General features: G+C 36.7%; 1 protein-coding gene across 4 annotated transcripts in view; it reads right to left on the minus strand.

Annotated features, from left to right (window-relative positions):
* The window catches only part of LHFPL2 (LHFPL tetraspan subfamily member 2), a 231,397-nt gene that overhangs the window by 198,940 nt on the left and 15,108 nt on the right, over nucleotides 1-17,349 (minus strand). For all 4 annotated transcript variants that reach the window (XM_074208395.1, XM_074208392.1, XM_074208394.1 and 1 more), the window contains exon 2: nucleotides 7,137-7,214. The gene's annotated coding sequence lies outside the window, so the exon portion shown is untranslated. The remainder of the gene's footprint in view (nucleotides 1-7,136; nucleotides 7,215-17,349) is intronic.

The raw sequence follows: 17,349 nt of genomic DNA on the forward strand, positions 1-17,349 counted from the left end.
GTCAAAGTGTGTGTGTGTGTGTGTGTGTGTCAGAAAAAGAGAGACAGAGCTTAATAACTGAAGGTAACTACATCTCTTTTTCCTCTTGCAACCTCTAGTTACAGTCACACAGGGATTCTGAAATGTTGGGAGAAACACTGGAAAGTCCACACCTCTTAAAATGCAATTCCAGCATTAAGAATGAATATATTATCCTTCCCCTGCTTCTCTGAAAAGATGAGAGGTCATGCATATATAAGACTTTTCCAATATGTTGGTTAATGAACTATTTAATTTTCTTCCTTCTATATTCATTGTTTATAAAGGATTTGATTTATAAGAGGAAGAGAGAGATGATTACATAGGAAAAGTTGGGTGATGTCAAAACAAAAGCTATCTATAAAAATATGTTAAAGAAAAAAAGTTAATGTGGCCCTCCAAATACCAACTTTGCTGCTAAAACTTTTGTAAGGCAAAATAATTTCTAGTTATATTTCTTATTCTCCCTGTTTACATCTTGCCTCTAACATTTACTAGTTGGCAAATCACTTTAATTTCATCCTAAATTTTTTGAACTATAAAATATACTTATTTGTCAGGGTGGTTGTGAGGCTCCGAGGGGGACAAGGGGAACTAGTTAAGAGGAAAAACTTTGCCTCAGTCTTTAAATAAAAATATGGGTCGACCCTTCAAGTCATCTTGTGCTAAGCTCACTTTGGATGCAGCTTAATGAATTAAAAAAAGTTATCATCTTTACATTTTATTCTTTAGAAATGACCAGTAAGATATCCAATAGTCTCTGCTTTAGGGAATGGCTTCTTACATTTTGCTTTGGCCTCCTTTCTATTTTATGCTGATCTCAGAATCCAGATCCATATATCAATGGACTTCATAACTCAAGGATTCTTCCGTGATGGCTTGTTTTCCAGACTGAGCTTCTTTCCATGGAGTGAGTTCACAATCAGTTCAATCTTCATGCTTCAGAGACGTCTCCTTTGAACCCACCCCTGCTTGATGCTCTGCTCAAAGAGGGTACTAGTCTCTTTTCAAATCTTCAAAGCATGAACATCAATTCTCTTCTTTCCAGCCCACAAAGGGCCAGAGTCAGAGACAGAGTCAGAGAGGCAGAGACAAGAGAGAAAGGGGGTGGGGCGGGGGTCAACATGGTTAATTGTCCACTGAGCTAAAACACAGACTCACACAAACCAGGAGTACCTAGGGAAGCTGGTCCCTCCCATAAAATGTTAAGTGCCCTTTGAACCCAAGCATAAAGAGAATTAGAACTATTTTCCTGGCCTGCTGGGCAGCAACTGGAGCCTCTTCTGTTTGTTTTCTTTTTCCAATTGTGGCCATAAAGGGAAATAGTCCTACCTTACAGCCACCCCAGGCAGGCAGATAGAATTTGAGCCAGAGAATCCACTAGGCTGCTTTGCTAATCAGGAAACAAAATAGAGAGAGATATGGATCAATGGAGGAGGGAAGGGGGGAGAATGGTCTAATGGGAACTAAACAGAGCCTCAGGATGTATCTGAAGATATGGTTGAGAATCCAGAATTAAGCAATCACCTCAAAGTGCCTGCTATCAAAAACTTGTTTTTTGAGGAGCCTAGTGCTGCATTTTTCTAAAAAGTCTGGAATTCCCTTTGGGAAGAGTAGAAGGAGGAGGATACAGGGAGTAACCTAGGCAAAAGAAATGATATCAATAAAAGCATCTATTTCTTTTAAAAAGCCCAATATTTATTATTGCTATCATTATCACTCTAGGCCAGAGGAAAAAAAGTATTTCCAATTCTCCACCCACCTTTGTTAACCTGGAAAAATCTGGTTTTATCAACTCCTCTTTGAAAAAGTCTTTAGCTACCTCATTTCCTAAGAGGCCTGCTCTGATTTGGTCCATAGCCCCTGTAAACTGAAAAATGAAACAAAACAGATAAAAAAAACACCAAACTTGTTCTTTACAAAATGGAAAGGCCAAGTCTGGGGTTATCTCCAAGTGATAGTCCAATCTTAGAGCATTCCATTTGGGATCAACTAACTCTCCTACCTGTTGGATGAGTCTCCTGGATGATAAAAAGTTAAGATTTCAAAAGAAAGACTCAGAAAAATCAATAAATTCAGAAACAAGTAATAAATAAAATGAACAGAAAATGACCTCATCAAGTTAAGTGTGTTAGCTACATTACACACTGTTTCAGCTTTTAAATTGTGAAAGAGCAAACCACAAGTAACACTGGTAGATTTTAAATCCAGAGGGTTTAATATGAAGCTTAAAAAGATTGCTCTTTCAGAAACAAAGAGTTGATCATAAGAAAATCACTTAGCAACATCAAAGTCAGCTGAAGGGATAGGGTTATTTTAATTATTTGTTTTTTGGTAGCCAGCTGTTGTTCAACCCACACAAAGGAGAAATAGGAAACATTTGAGATCGAAAGTAAATCATCACCTATGATTGGCATGAAGGGGCAGGAATAAAGCCTTTCAAATTGCATTAAAGAGCTTGTATTTTGGGGTTTCCCTGCCCCTCTCTCCCACCATGAGAGAAGTGTGTCATTTTGTTAAGATAACTTAATAAAAACCATTTTAATCACTCTGGAAAAAAGAAAGTAAATCATCAATGGCTGAACAGATCACAGAGCTAACGAGGGCAAGAATTTGATTCTTTGTTCTTGTCCATATCCAAATTCTACCCTTCCACTTGTTTTAAGAGTTTAGAGAATCACAAAATTGTCAAACTGTTGCTCAGAGCTTAAGAGATTATTTGGTCCCATCCCCAAATTTTAAAGATGAGGAAAGGAAATTCAGAAAGGTGAAGGGACCAAATGGTCTCTAGGGTTCTTTCTAGCTCTGAATCCTATGATTTGCAAGCTAGTCGTATATTTATTAGCAAATGACTGCCAATGTCTGTCCTTGATCACAAGGAGACTAGGTAGCCTAGACAACAACTTCTTCCATGGAAAAAGAGAATTCACATTCTGGGACCAAGCAGTAAAGTTCAAAAAATATGAGAACAGAAGAGCTATATCAAAAATAAAACTAAAAACCATCCAAAACATGAACCATCAGCTCTTTAAAGCAAAACAAACTTCTGTGATAAAACTGGTCAGTATATATAAAAACAAGTCAGTTGAATACTGACTAATTGCCAATGGTAAAAATATCAGTTTTTGGCTAATCTTAGATACATTCTTGGTTGGTTGTTATTCTTCCTTCTTGAGGAAGACCAAATTACATTAGTATGTCAATATGTCCAATTGTGGCTGAACAGAACAATATGATCTCATGGAGTGAAGATGGCTCTAAATTTGCACATCTCACATTTCTTTCGAGTTACTGCAATTCTACTTTGCTCATAGAGCATAGCACCTTCTTTGATGCAGCTATGCCATGTTGGACGGTCTTGTGCCTATGTTTCCTTTTCTCACAATTGATTCCAAAGTTCTTCAGAGAGAATCTTGATGTACAAGTGCTAACAAAATATATGTCAGAGTAAGGGGTCCTCCATTCAGTATATGATGTCACTACCTAGCTTCCATCTCCTCTGCCTCTTGAGAACTCTGCTTAAAGCCACATAAAGATACTGAAAAACAGGGAGGCATATTGGGAGTCAGGTAAATGCTAAAATGCAATATTACAGTATGGTACAGTAAAATGAAAATAGTTCAGGATGTGGAGTTGGGAGAGACCTGAGTCTTATCTGGCATTTACTAGCTTTGTGTCCATGGGCTACTCAGTTCCTTAACTTTTGTTTGCCTCAGTTTCCTCATCTGCAAATGTGTACAATAATATCTTCAGCAGGGTTGTTGTGAGGCTCAAATGCATATAATTGTACATCATAGATATTTACAAGCCTTAAAGTGTTTCATGCTAAATATTACTACTGCACAACACCAAATATATCCTTATTGAGTGCAATATTTAGTAAATGTTCATCAGGTACCAGGAGCTAAATGGAACGGATGTTCAATATAATTCCAATTTTAAGAATTTTTAGTCTAAGGTAGCACAACAGAGACTTTTACATATCCAGTCACAAGAGTCATATAAAACTACCCTGAGCATGTTTTAAGGTTTTATATTTTTCTGCATTGTCTTTTTCTCAGGCTTGATATGACTATTAGAAGGAACAAGAAACAACTTTTCTCAAAGAAAATTTGAGGACAAATAGGATTCTTTATCCTGTCTTCCTGATAATCAGCTGTTTTCATGAGCAGGGATGTCACATGGAAGTCAAACAACTTTAATTGCCTTGTTGATCACTGAATTATCCCTCCTAGGATGGAATGGAAACTAAAGATTAAAAATCCTCAACTTTAAGCTGGGACCTAGAATTGTTATTGTTTAATCTTTTTTTGAGCCATGCCTGACTCTTCATGACCTCATTAGGGGTTTGCTTGGTAAAGATATTGAAATGGTTTACCATTTTCTTCTCCAGCTTATTTTACAGATGAGAAAATTGAGGCAAACAAGACTTGTCCAGAATCACACAGTTAGTAGATATCTGAAGCAAGATTTAAACTCAAGTCTTCCTGAGGACTAGCTCTCTATGCACTGTGCCACATAGCTGCCCTAACACATAGTTAGAGGGCTTAATAAATGTTCATTGCCTTGCCTTGCTACCTCCAGCCACAAGGCTAACCAATCTGCCTTGGGCTCTCTATTCTCATCCAAAGTTCTTTCTTTCCTAGTGCCAAAGTATCAAGATAGTCACAATCTCAGGGGTCCTAATGAGTCAATCACTGCAAGAGTCTGTAATATTCTTCACTCAGGCAGTCCCTTAGGCTCAGAGGAAAACTGAAGCACTCAATTATTTTGAAAGTTTTGTTGTTTTCAAGCTACTGCTTCTCTCTGAAGGTCTCTATGACTTCAACTCCACACCATTCAAGTCTGCCAACCCTTGGGCTAATGGTGCATGGTCTGCTCCTTCCTGGGAATACCTGAGGACTGGTTTCTGGGACTGCCTAAAGGTACTTCTTTTATGGATCATTAGTAGAATTTTCTATGAAGGCAAATTAATAATTTCAAGCTATAAAACAATCTTTTAGTACATTACTGGCTTCAGTGACTTTGTATTCCAGTGTTCTGAAAATGTTAATGCCTGTCAGCAAATATTACAGAGACTTGGACAAACTATAGCAAAAACTATATGTTTATAGAGCACATAAAAGTTTGCAGAAAAATTTCCTGTGAGGCAGGTAGTGATTTTGTTTTTAACATTTGAAATAAAACAAGCATGTATTATTCTACTCACTTTTTTCTTCATATATAGAATGAAGGGGTTGGATTCAGTGTCCTCTAAGTTCCTTCAAGATCTAAAGCTATGATTCTAAGAGGTGATAAAATCAAGGCTTCAAGAAGTCATAAGATCAGTGATTTAGAGCTGGGAAGGAACTCAGAAGCCATGAAGTCAAAATCCAGATAAGGAAACTGTGGTGCAAAGAGACTAAGCAATTTGCCCAGGGTCACAGAGGCAGGATACAAACCCACATCTTTCTGACTTCAAGTACAGCATCCTATGAAGTACACTATGCTACCTGTCTAAGCTAAGGGTTCATGATCATACAATAAGTGTCTGAACTGGGGACTGATCCCAGTGGTCCCCACTCAGGATCTAGTGTGCTATCCATTGTGTCACACTATGTCTCAGAAATAATCACTTCCTGGGAAACCTTGAGGAGTAGGGAGAATAATGGAATTCAAAAACCTGTCTGCATACTGGCCTCACAGTAAAGCCTCAATTATCATTCCAGAAAAATGCAGGTTTCTTGAGGGCAAGGTCTGGTTTTTTTTGTTTTGTTTTATGTTTACCCTCAAATACAGGATTTGGGCACAAAAGCTTACTGGATGACCCTTAAATGATTATCCATAACAATTGTTTTATAAGACATTTCCTAAAAATTGCTTATACAACAAATATCGGATTACTCAGTGTCATGGGGAGGAGAGAAGAAAGGGAGTAGGAAAATGTGGAACTCAAAAGTTTACAAAAAGATGAATGTTGAGAACTATCTTTGTATGTAATTGAAAAAATAAAATAACTGAAAAAATGGTCATATAAATGTCTCAAAAATATTGTTATTATTGTTGTTCAGTGATATATAACTCTATGTGACCTCATTTGGGGTTTTCTTGGCAAAGATACTAGCATGGTTTCCATTTCCTTCTCCAGCTCATTTTACAGATGAGGAAACTGTGGCAAACATGGTGAAGTGACTTGCACAGGGTTATAGAGCTAGTAAATGTTTAAGATCACATTTGAACTCAGGTCTTCTCTGACTCCAGGTCTGGTGTTTTATCTACTGCATCACTTTACATCTCTCAAAAGTCTTAGTGTGGTTTTAATCTTTTTTTGGCTTTTTAAGATATAAAATATTTAAAAAATATTCAAGCTGTGAAATATAAGCTTAAATATTATTATTTAAGCTTTATGAAGGTTTTAAATTAAACTAAGACTTTTGGGACACCTTTTATTTCCAATCAAAACACATTGATTTAACAAAAAACTAACTGTATAAGGGTTTATACATCAAACAAAAACACTGGACTTACATTTTTTTTTTAGGTTTTGTTTTTTTTTTTTCAAGGCAATGGGGTTAAGTGGCTTGCCCAAGGCCACACAGCTGGGTAATTATTAAGTGTCTGAGGCCGGATTTGATCTCAGGTACTCCTGATTCCAGGGCTGGTGCCACCTAACTGCCCCAGACTTCCATTCTAATAGAAAAACAAGACATATATTATACATACGTACACATAAAAGAATGCTAAAAAGAAGATTGTCTAGAAGGACACAGAGAGGTCCTGATAAAATTATATTAAAATTACAATAAAAAAGATACCACTTTCAGGTAGAAAGGCATTAGGGATATTTAAATTTTAGCAATATTTAAATATTAACATCAAAATAAATTAAAATAGTCTTCAGTTAATAATAAAATGAGTTTTCCTTTGTTCAGCATATGCCACAAGTAGCCCAGTTTTGTCCACTAAGTCAGAATTAAGAATTTTTTAACTATATAATTCATAAAATATGGTTGACTTCCTTTTCTTAAAGTTATGCAATATATTTTTATTTTATACCACCAGGATAAACTAAATTGTGAGCTAGGAACTTTAACTTTTAATCTGTTGGTAGGAAGTAGATATGGGATAAAGTTTCTTACCTATATAGAAATCTCCAAATTGAAGATGTAGAAACTGCAGAATTCAATCTCACTCCAGGGCTTTGCCTCTTCCTTTACCTACAAAACCAATAAGAAATGGTCATTTTTGTAAACAATTTTTAAAAAAAGCTAATCCCTTAGCTTATACTGACTACATCCATATTAGTATAAACAAAGATCCTGGCACTCAAAAAGAATTTACAACTTAATAGCAAGGATCCATGGGGGAACAGTAAAGAAATAACTACACCAAAACTAGGGGACCTTTGAGAAATGTAAGGAGGAAAAGCTCATTTTCAACTAGTCTCAGAGAAAGTTTCAAAGATGAAGTGAGTCATAAAGGAGGGAAAGACTTCAACAGGGGACAGCCTATGTAAGCCATGGGATCAACATGAACAAAAACACAGAAACCAAACTAGAGTTGACCTGGTCACTGAACTGGGAAATTTAAGCTGTGGTTCCCTTGTGCTCTGAACCACGCTACTCCTTTATGCTCTCTCAGGCCCCCTAATTCAATTGCCATCTATCAGATAGTGACACGTTGATTGGTCATCTGATCTCAGGAGAGAGGGTCAGAATCATAGACCTAAAGATAGAGAGGACACTGAGTCCTAACTCCCTTACCAAGGATCATGCACAACTAATAATTATCTGAAGGAGGATTTGAACTGGTCTTTCTGACATAATTCAGTTGACTCTACTTCATGATACTTCTCTGTCAAGTCATTCTGAGGAAGTCACATGGATAGACAGGGCTAATATAATAAAAAGGACACAAGCTCCAAACCTATTGTTCTATGGAAATTCTAAAAACTGGGTTAGTATGCAGCAATCCTTCAATAATTACTGTTTCAAACTTGTGTGTTAGCTATCTCCACAGAAATTGGTACCTCCAGCCAGGCAAACACAGATGTGTGAGCGAAACTGCAAATGCAACAGGTCTGTGTTAAACATCCCAGGATTTTGTCTACTACTGTCTGGGTGATTAAGAAGACAGTACTATAGTCTGAACTGAGAAAGCTACCAGAAAGGGGTTAAATGGCTTAGAGGGGGACAGCACTGACCCTGGAGTCAGAAGGACTTGAGTTCAAATCCAGTTTCAGACACTTAATAATTGCCTAGCTGCATGACCCCGGAGAGTCCCTTAACCCCCATTGCCTTAAAATAAATAAGTAAATGGCTTAGTGCTGGACATGCCAAGGTTAAAATCTTCTGGGATATGATCCTCTCTTCAAGGGGTTTATAGTATTAAAGTCTTTTAAAAATTGACTTTCATGGATGTGTCCAGTGACTGGAGAATGGCTGAACAAATTGCAGTAAATGAATCTAAATGAACTGCTGTTGTGTTATTACGAAATAAAGAGTTGTCTCAAAAGACTTGTACAAACTGATATAGAGTGAAATGAGCAGAACCAGAAGTTAGTTGTACTATTATATCATTACTACAAAAGGAAACAGTTCTGAAAGACTAAAAAATCAAATCAATGATAAACCATGATTTTTTTTTACTATTCAATCTCTTTTATTTTTTAAATTTCTTTTATAGATTTTATTTGAGTTTTGAGTTTTACAATTTTTCTCCCAATCTTACTTCCCTCCCCCACCCCCTCACAGAAAGCAATGTCAGTCTTTATTTTGTTTCCATGTTGTACACTGATCCAAATTGAGTGTGATAGAGAAATCACATCCTTAAGAAACAAAAAGTATAAGAGAAAACAAGATCAGATAATAAGATATATGGTTTTTTTTCTAAATTAAAGGGAATAGTCCTTGAAATTTGTTCAAACTTCATGGCTCTTTATCTGGATACAGATGGTATTCTCCATTGCAAACAGCCCAAAATTGTCCCTGATTGTTGCACTGATGGAATGCGCAAGTCCATCAAGGTTGATCATCACCCTCATGTTGCTGTTAGGATGTACAGTGTTGTTCTGATTCTGCTCATCTCTCTCAGCATCAGTTCATGCAAATCCCTCCAAGCTTCCCTGAATTCCCATCCCTCCTGGTTTCTAATAGAACAATAGTATGAACCATGATTCTAAAGGATTAGTGACAAGAATGCTACCCATACCATGAGAGAGGCTAGTGCCGGACTAACATGCAGCATGAGACACCTGTTTTTGGACATGACAACACTGGAGATTTGTTTTCCTTGACTATGGATAGGTGCTAAAAGGGTTTTGTTTTTCTTCTTATTGTCTTTTTTTTTCTTTTTCAATGAAGGGATGGGGAGAGGTGAGTGGGAAAAATGCTTGACAATAGAAAAAGATTCATTAAAATATTCATTTCCATGAAAAACAACATTTAAGAAACCTTTAGTAATTTTCTCTAAACTTGCAAGGTCTAGTCATTTGATGGATTTAGGGATACTTGCAAAGTTTTATTGTTTCAGTCAGAAGGAAAGAAACATTACCCCTTTAAGATAGCTTTTCTCCCCTGAACTGGATAAGGCCTGACCACTCTAGGGTAGAAGCATAGTCCCACAGACCTGGAAAGCATTACACAGTCCCAGAAGAGAGCCAAGTTTCTTTTTGGAATATGGAACAAATCCTGTGGGCTAAAGCCTTAGATGTCATGAAGTAATTTGGTATTGAGGACAGCCCTGTTTAGCAGTGGGTCTCTTTCTTTGAATATCTATATCTTTGCTCCTTTTTCAAAGAAAACAGTCTCCCCACCAAAACAACATATATTTATGTGAACATCAGACAAATTCCCAAACCCTGGGTTGTGTTCTTAAATCTCTTGTTTGCTTTTGTGAGAAAGAAAGAATGGGTCCAAAGTACAAAACTAGTGCAAGGATAAAGACAACTTACACAGTAAGAAGATACAACATTTTCAGAACCGCAGTCTAATTTCAAGGTTAGCCTTCTCTTGCCACAGACACTTCAAGATGCTGGGTGAGACTCTTGGACCAAATAGCAAATAGTACTAAAAGCCCAGAAGTCTACCTTCTTTCAAATGCATTTCAGATAGTGCTATGGTAAGCCTGACTCCAGCCCCCCCACCCCCACCTCTAAGGGAAAATGGTCTATTATTACTCTTACATGGCTGTATTTTAAAAGAACTCTCTCCTCTCTCCTCTCTCCCCTTACCTCCCTTCCACTTTCTCTCTCCTTCCTTCTCTCCCTCTTCTCTTCTCCCTTCCCTTCCTTCTTCCCTTCCTTTCCCTTCCCTCCCCTTCTCCCCCATCCCCCCCCTTTTCTCAACCTCAGAGCTCTCTTCAAGGGTCAACGGCACTTCATGGGGTTCTCAAAAGCTGACTCCTTAGGACTCAAATAGAGTATCAAAGATAACACTCCCTAGGGTAGGAGACACGCCAAAAAGCAAAAGTATCCCAAGATTTGATCTTAGAGATGTAATCAAATTAATTTTATTAAAATAGCTTATATTCACAATTGACAGAGTGCTTTTATATCTATTTGTTGTTTTGGTCATGTCTGATTCTTCATGACCTTGCTTAGGGTTTCTTTGAGGAAATAACTGGTATGGCTTGCCTTTTCCTTTTTCAGTGATTTGCCCAAACTCACCCAGCTAGCAAGTGTGTGAGGTTGGATTTGAACTCAAGTCCTCCTGACTCCAGAATCAGTATTCTATGCACTATGGCACCATCTGGCTGTCTTTATAGACATTATCTTACTAAATTCTCGTCTCTCTTTCTTTGTATTCCTGGTATTTAGAACAGTGCTTGGCAAACAGCAAATACTTAATAGAGATTGTCCAGGTGGCACAGTGGGAAGAATGCTAGACCTGAAGTCAGGAGACTGGACTTGAAAATATGATCTTAGACCCTCACTGTGTGACCGTGGGCATGCCTCTGCTTCAGTTTCCTCATTTGTAAAGCAGCGATAATAATACTGCCCATGTTCCAGATTACTGTGAGGCTCAAAGGAGATAATCTGTATAAAGTGCTCTGTAAACCTCAAAGTGCTGCTACCTAGATGCTTGTTGGTTTACACTAGGAAATAGGGAATGGAGGTCTTATTCTTCTCATGTGATAGATGTGGAAACTGAAGTGAAATGAGACAAAGTGATCTTTAAGGATTCTTCCAGCCTGTGGACTATAGATCCATGACTTGCCCAGAGCAGTAAAATGGCAAAACTGGCTTTAATCTTAGATCTAGTGCTCAGCCAATCATCTGAAACCAGCCTAGTGCATCACCCCATCCAGTTCCCTTTGGCACAGGCACAGGCTCCACCCATACCACTTCCTATGTGTATATCCCTCTTTCCCCTTATTTACATACCATCCTTCACCCCCAAAGTGGGCCTAGACAGTTCTGCCTTCTTCAGATTCCCATTCCTGCAGAGGAACTGAATTCTTTCTGCACAGTTCCCAGGTCAAATTATTTTGCCTAATGAAACAGCCCCTCCCTCTCACTTTTCCATAAGGCTTTGTAACACCCCACCCAGACAAGCCTATCCTCTTCTGACAGTGTCCTTTGCTCCAATTTTCCTTCATCAAAGTCTCATTTCCCAAGTGCCCTGACCTCAGCTGACCAAGAAAACATCCAAAAATACCTAATACAATAAATCATAAATGATTGATAGCAGTTTAACGTATAAACCTTTCATGAGATTATTTGCTTTTTTAAATTAGGGCTTAGAAAAAAATGGGTAAAATAAATGAAGGGATGAAATTAGAGCCTGGGATGAGCATTGTTTTAATTACTAATGATGAAATTTTAGGTATTGAGTCAATGGTTGGAAAAGATAATTTGGGACCTACCATTCAAATAACACCACAGAGACAATTGTCTGTTTCACTTATTTGTAAGGCTTGTCCTGCCTCTGACATTGTGCTTCCAACTGAGACTTTCCATTTGCAAAGCAGTGGGAAGCATGAACACATCATCATGTTGAGTGCTCTTCTTCTTCTTCCATCATTCTTCCTCGAATCTTAGGATAGTATAAATTACATTTATATAGTGTTGTAAGGTTTGCAAAGTGCTTTCTAGATATTATTTCTCAATCAGAGTCTAGTCAACCAATTTGGGGTCCCCTTCTCCATATGGATTCAGTGTCCCCAGTGACTAAAAAATATCAAAATGGGGGGGGGGTGGCTTGAAGTGTCAACTTTGGACAGTAGACTCCTTCAAAATCAGAATGACTAGGCACAGAGAAGACCTTTCAAGGTTGAGGGAATTAGCTCCCCCAGGGGAATTTTCTCATTCTTTGGCCTTTTGGACAGAATCTAGAAAAATGACCCCAGTTGAAAAATCAGCCTTTAGGGGAGGTTAATCCATTGAGATGTTTTGACTGGTGAACAAGCACAATCCCTAGACACCCTGCCCTCCAAGAAACTATGCTTTCCAATCCATTCTGCTTCCACAAAGCAGCTCTTTTCTTCCATCTTTCTCCTCCTTCTCTGGAATCACATCCTACTAGCCTACTCCCATCGTCTTTGAAAAGGGTACAACAATTGACCACATTAGGTATAAAACTCTGACTTTCCAGATATAACTTTCTCCAATCACAATTCCCATATATATGTTGCCTCCCCTTTTAGAATGTAAGCTTCTCTGTGAATTAATTCATCCATTCCAGAAAGCAACTGGGAAGTATGCAAAGCAACAAAGATATCCACTCTATCCACTTATTCATTCAATAAACATTTATAAGTGCCAACTATGTGCCAGTAACGTGCAAAACCTTGGGGTACAAAAACTGGCAAAAGACAGTCCCTTCCCTCAAGGATCTTACAATCTAACAGGTTGGCAGCACACACAAAAAAATTAAAAAGCAAGTTATATAAAGGATAAATAGGAACGAACAGAGTGAAGGCACTGGAATTATGAGGTTGAGGACAGTTTCCTGGAAAAAGTGAAATTTTAGTTGGGTCATACCCTTTAAGCCAGAGACTGATTAGACAGCTAAGCATACAGCCCAAGGAAGTTCCTCATAAGAAAGGTTCTGTGTACACCAAAATATTTCTATTAGCAATTTTTTTTTTTGTGGTAGCCAAGACCTAAAACCAAAGTAGAGATCCATCAATCAGGACATAGTTAAATAAATTGTGGTAAATCAATATAATGAAATATTATTGTATCAAAAGAAATAACAAGTATGACAAATACAGAGAAGCCTGAAAAGATGTCAACTGATAAAAAGTGAAGGAAGCAAAGCCAAGAAAAGAATATGCACAATGACTAAAAGAATGTAAATGAAAGAACAACCACAAAATAATAAAAAATGAATGCTGGAAAATTACAAAGTAGAAGTTGTCCCCAAAGAAGAAATAAGAGAAGATAACACTCATAAATTCTTTTACACAGGTGTGGAACATTGCATATGGGGGAAGGTGGGGAAGGAGTAGGGAAGTCGTTTAGTGTATTGATATGTTTTGCTGATTTTTTCCTTTTCTTTTTCTTAAAAAAAATTATTTAATATGAGGACTTGACTCTTTGGAAAGAAAAGAAGGAGCATTCTGGGGAAAAATTTAGGCACAGTAACTAAATCACCAGACCTGGAGTCAGGAAGATTTATCTTTCTGAATTCAAATATAATCTTAGATACTAGTTGGGTAACTCTGGACTTAATCCATTTTAATCTATAAAATGACTTGGAGAAGGAAAAGACAAATCACTCCATCATCTTTGCAAAAAAAACCTTAATAAAATTTATTTTTTTAAAAAAGATCCCCTATACCAAGATAAGATTGAAATGGATACAGGATTTGGACACAAAATGTGATTTCTTAAGCCATTTAGGAGAACAAGGAAGAGTTTATCTGATAGATCTAGAGAAAGGTGAGGAGTTATAACCAAATGAAGTAGGGAACATTTTAAAATGCAAAATGGATAATTTTGATTACATTAAATTAGAAAGTTTTGTACAAATAAAACCAATATAACCTAGATTAGAAGGAATGTATAAAACTAGGAAATGTTTTTTATAGCCATTTTTTAATATACCCAATGTTTTTGATAAAAGATTCAATTCTAAAATAGAGAAAATTGAGTCAAATTTATAAGAATATAAATCATTCCCCAATTGATAAGTGGTTAAAGGATATGAATAGACAGTTTTCAGATGAAGAGATTAAAGCTATTTATAGTCATAGGCATAGTGACTCTTCTCAGCAATGCAATAATCAAAGATAATTCTAAATGACTTGTGATGAAAACTACCATCCACATCCAGAGAAAGAACTATGGAGTCTGAATGCAGATCAAAACATACTATTTTCACTTTTTTAAAATGTTTTTGTCTTTTTTTTCTTTCTCATGGTTTTCCCCTTTTGTTCTGATTCTTTTCTCACCACATGACTAATATTGAAATATGTTTAACATGACTATACATGTTTAGCCTATATGAGATTACTCACTGTCAGAAGGAAGGGAGACTAGAGAGAAAAATGTGAAACTCAAAATCTTACAAAAAATGGATATTCAAAACTATCTTATCTGTACATATAATTAGAAAAATAAAAAAAAATTAAATATGGGGGGGAGGATAATAAGCTCTGTGAGGGAAAGAACTGCCTCATTTTTTTAAATTAGAATCTCCAAAATCTAGCACAGAACTTGGCAAGTAGTAAACTCTTAATAAATACTTTTTTTCTTTATTTTATTCATTCTATTGCAGAAAGATTGTAGGCATAGTGCTGGGCTTGGGTTCAGAGAGATAGAAATATTAATCCTGCCTCAGACACTTACAAGCCTTATGACTTAGAGTAGTTCCTTAACTATTCATTCTGCTAGCCTCTATTTCTCATCAATAAAAATCATGGGCACAAAGACCTCTAAGATACCTTCAAGTTCTAAATCTATGATTCTTTAACTCTTTGATTTAATCCAACCCACTGCATGGAGCTCATGTTAAGAATTTCTTATTCTAAAAACAAAAACATCCTAAATTAAGTTAAAATTGGAAGGAAACAACTAGATAGAAGACAACCCCTGACCACTGAAGACCTATTGTCCAAAGGAGTAGAGAAAAGATGGAACAGACAAGACAAAATTCAAAGATCATATGCTATAAGATAAAGCATCTCTAAGTGAGACCTCTTCTCTAGGAAGGGTACAAGTGAAACAAGTGTTATGATTTGTTGATGATACCAATTGGCAGAAAGCAGATCTATCATTTCTGGGTACTTAATGTCAATAATGTTGAAAGGGCATTTCTACTTTATATTATGATAACAGATAGCTAAGGAATCACATTACACATTTTTTGAATCCATTTCATAGTCTCTTAGGTTTAGAGTTGAAAAGAGCCTTAGAAATTATCTTGTCTAAACCCCTAATTTTAAGGTAGGATTGAGACCCAGAGAGATGAAGTAGCTTGGCCAAGGTCACTGACAGAACTAGAATTAAATAAATAGGACCTAGGTTGTCAGACACTAAGTTCCTTTTTGTTTGTTTGTTTTACATGGTGCTTATTAGTGATAATTAAAATTATCATCTAATTCATCTAGTTAACATTATATCAAACATACAAATGTATCAAAGACCTAGCAATTTACTTTAACTGATCAAAAAAGTTCATTGTGTTCATAAGCAATTTTCTTAAGTCTGTAAATTATAAATGAGTGCAGTAAGGAGAGGAGGAACCTGCTCTAATAAAGGGAATTTCTTCACAGAGTTCTTTATGCCAATGAAACCACCATCAAAACAAGCAAAAGAAAAAAAAACATTCCAAAAGTTCCATCATTTTGCTGCTATAGGACCAACAGGATTCCTTCAGGTTGACAGTTTGGAAAGATTTGTTAGCTAAAATGATGGAGCTAAGCATCCTTAATCAGGTCTCAGAATAGGCAGGATCCTCATAAGCAGCAACAAATTGATAAGTCGACCTTGAAAGTACATTTCCAGGAGACTCATAGAACAGGTACAGCACAAGACAGTTTTGTTTTCTGAAGATTTCTATAACATCTTAGAAGGATCTTGGACAAGTCACTTAACCTCTCAAGACCTCATTTTCTTCATCTAACACCTACATCGCAATAATATTATGGGGACAAAATGAGAATTTATTTATAAAACACTCAACTTAAAAGCACTATATATATATATATATCTGGAAAAATTAGAAAGATGTTTTGTATAACTGTACATGTATAACTAATATTAAATTGCTTATCTACTTCAATGAGAGGGGAGGAGACTGATAGAGGGAGAGAAGGACGAACTCAAAATTTTAATAAATAAATATTAAAAATTATTTTATATGTAACTGGAAAAACATTTCTTCTTAAAAGGTTCTATATAACCATTGTTATCATCATCATCATCCTTCCTTCTCACTTCTTTTTCTGAAGTTCTTCAGTATAGTATGGTAGAAAGAGAATCAGGAAAGCTGTATTCAAATCTCAATTCCCTTTGCTTTAGGTTGTTGCAACAAGGCAGTCACTTGACTTTTCAAAGTCTCCTAGAATCATGGCCTCATGAGAGAGCCAGACAGGGCCTCAGAGGTCATTAAATTCAACTTCTTCCTTCTATAGATGAGAAGTTAAATGAGTTACCTAAGATTATACAGATAAGAAGTTATGTAGTTAGAAAACTAGTTCCTTTGATTCTAAGTTCAATGATCTTCCACTATCACATTGCCTCAGTTTCCTTATTTATAAAATAATATAGTCCCTATCTCAATGGGTCATTGTCAGGGAAGTACTCTGTGTGAAATATTAAAATGCTATATAATTGTTTTTTTATTATTAGATGAGGGGAGAGAAAAATGCCCTTTAAAGGTTATTTTTGTTCTCTTACTCCCATATCTGCAAGAACAATCTGATCAACGATCTCCATGTTCTGGGCAATAAACTATCCTTCCTCATGCTCTTCCTTCACTGTTCATGTCTAGTTTGACTGGGGGCAATGCCTGTGGGAAATGTCACATGACCCTTCAACTCTCTATTCAAGTGAAGGAAAGGGCAAAAGTGAAGATCACATCTCTCTTACACTTCATCTAACTTCTGGCTAACAGAAGAAATAATCTGGCCAGAAGGAAAGGGATACACAATCCTACAGACCACTGGGAACCATCAAATAAGCAAAATGAACATTCAAACAATAGAAACAAGATCATGGAATATCAGGTAACTTCCAGAGAACACATAAGGCCAAAGTCATTCATTCATTGGTTTGATTAACTTCCTCTGACCCTGAGTTACAGACCTCACCCCTACTCCTGGCTAGAACTCTGGTAAATGCTCTCTCTCTCTCTCTCTCTCTCTCTCTCTCTCTCTCTCTCTCTCTCTCTCTCTCTCTCTCTC

The sequence above is a fragment of the Macrotis lagotis genome, chromosome X, assembly GCF_037893015.1.
Source record: "Macrotis lagotis isolate mMagLag1 chromosome X, bilby.v1.9.chrom.fasta, whole genome shotgun sequence".
Taxonomy (NCBI): Eukaryota; Metazoa; Chordata; class Mammalia; order Peramelemorphia; family Peramelidae; genus Macrotis; species Macrotis lagotis.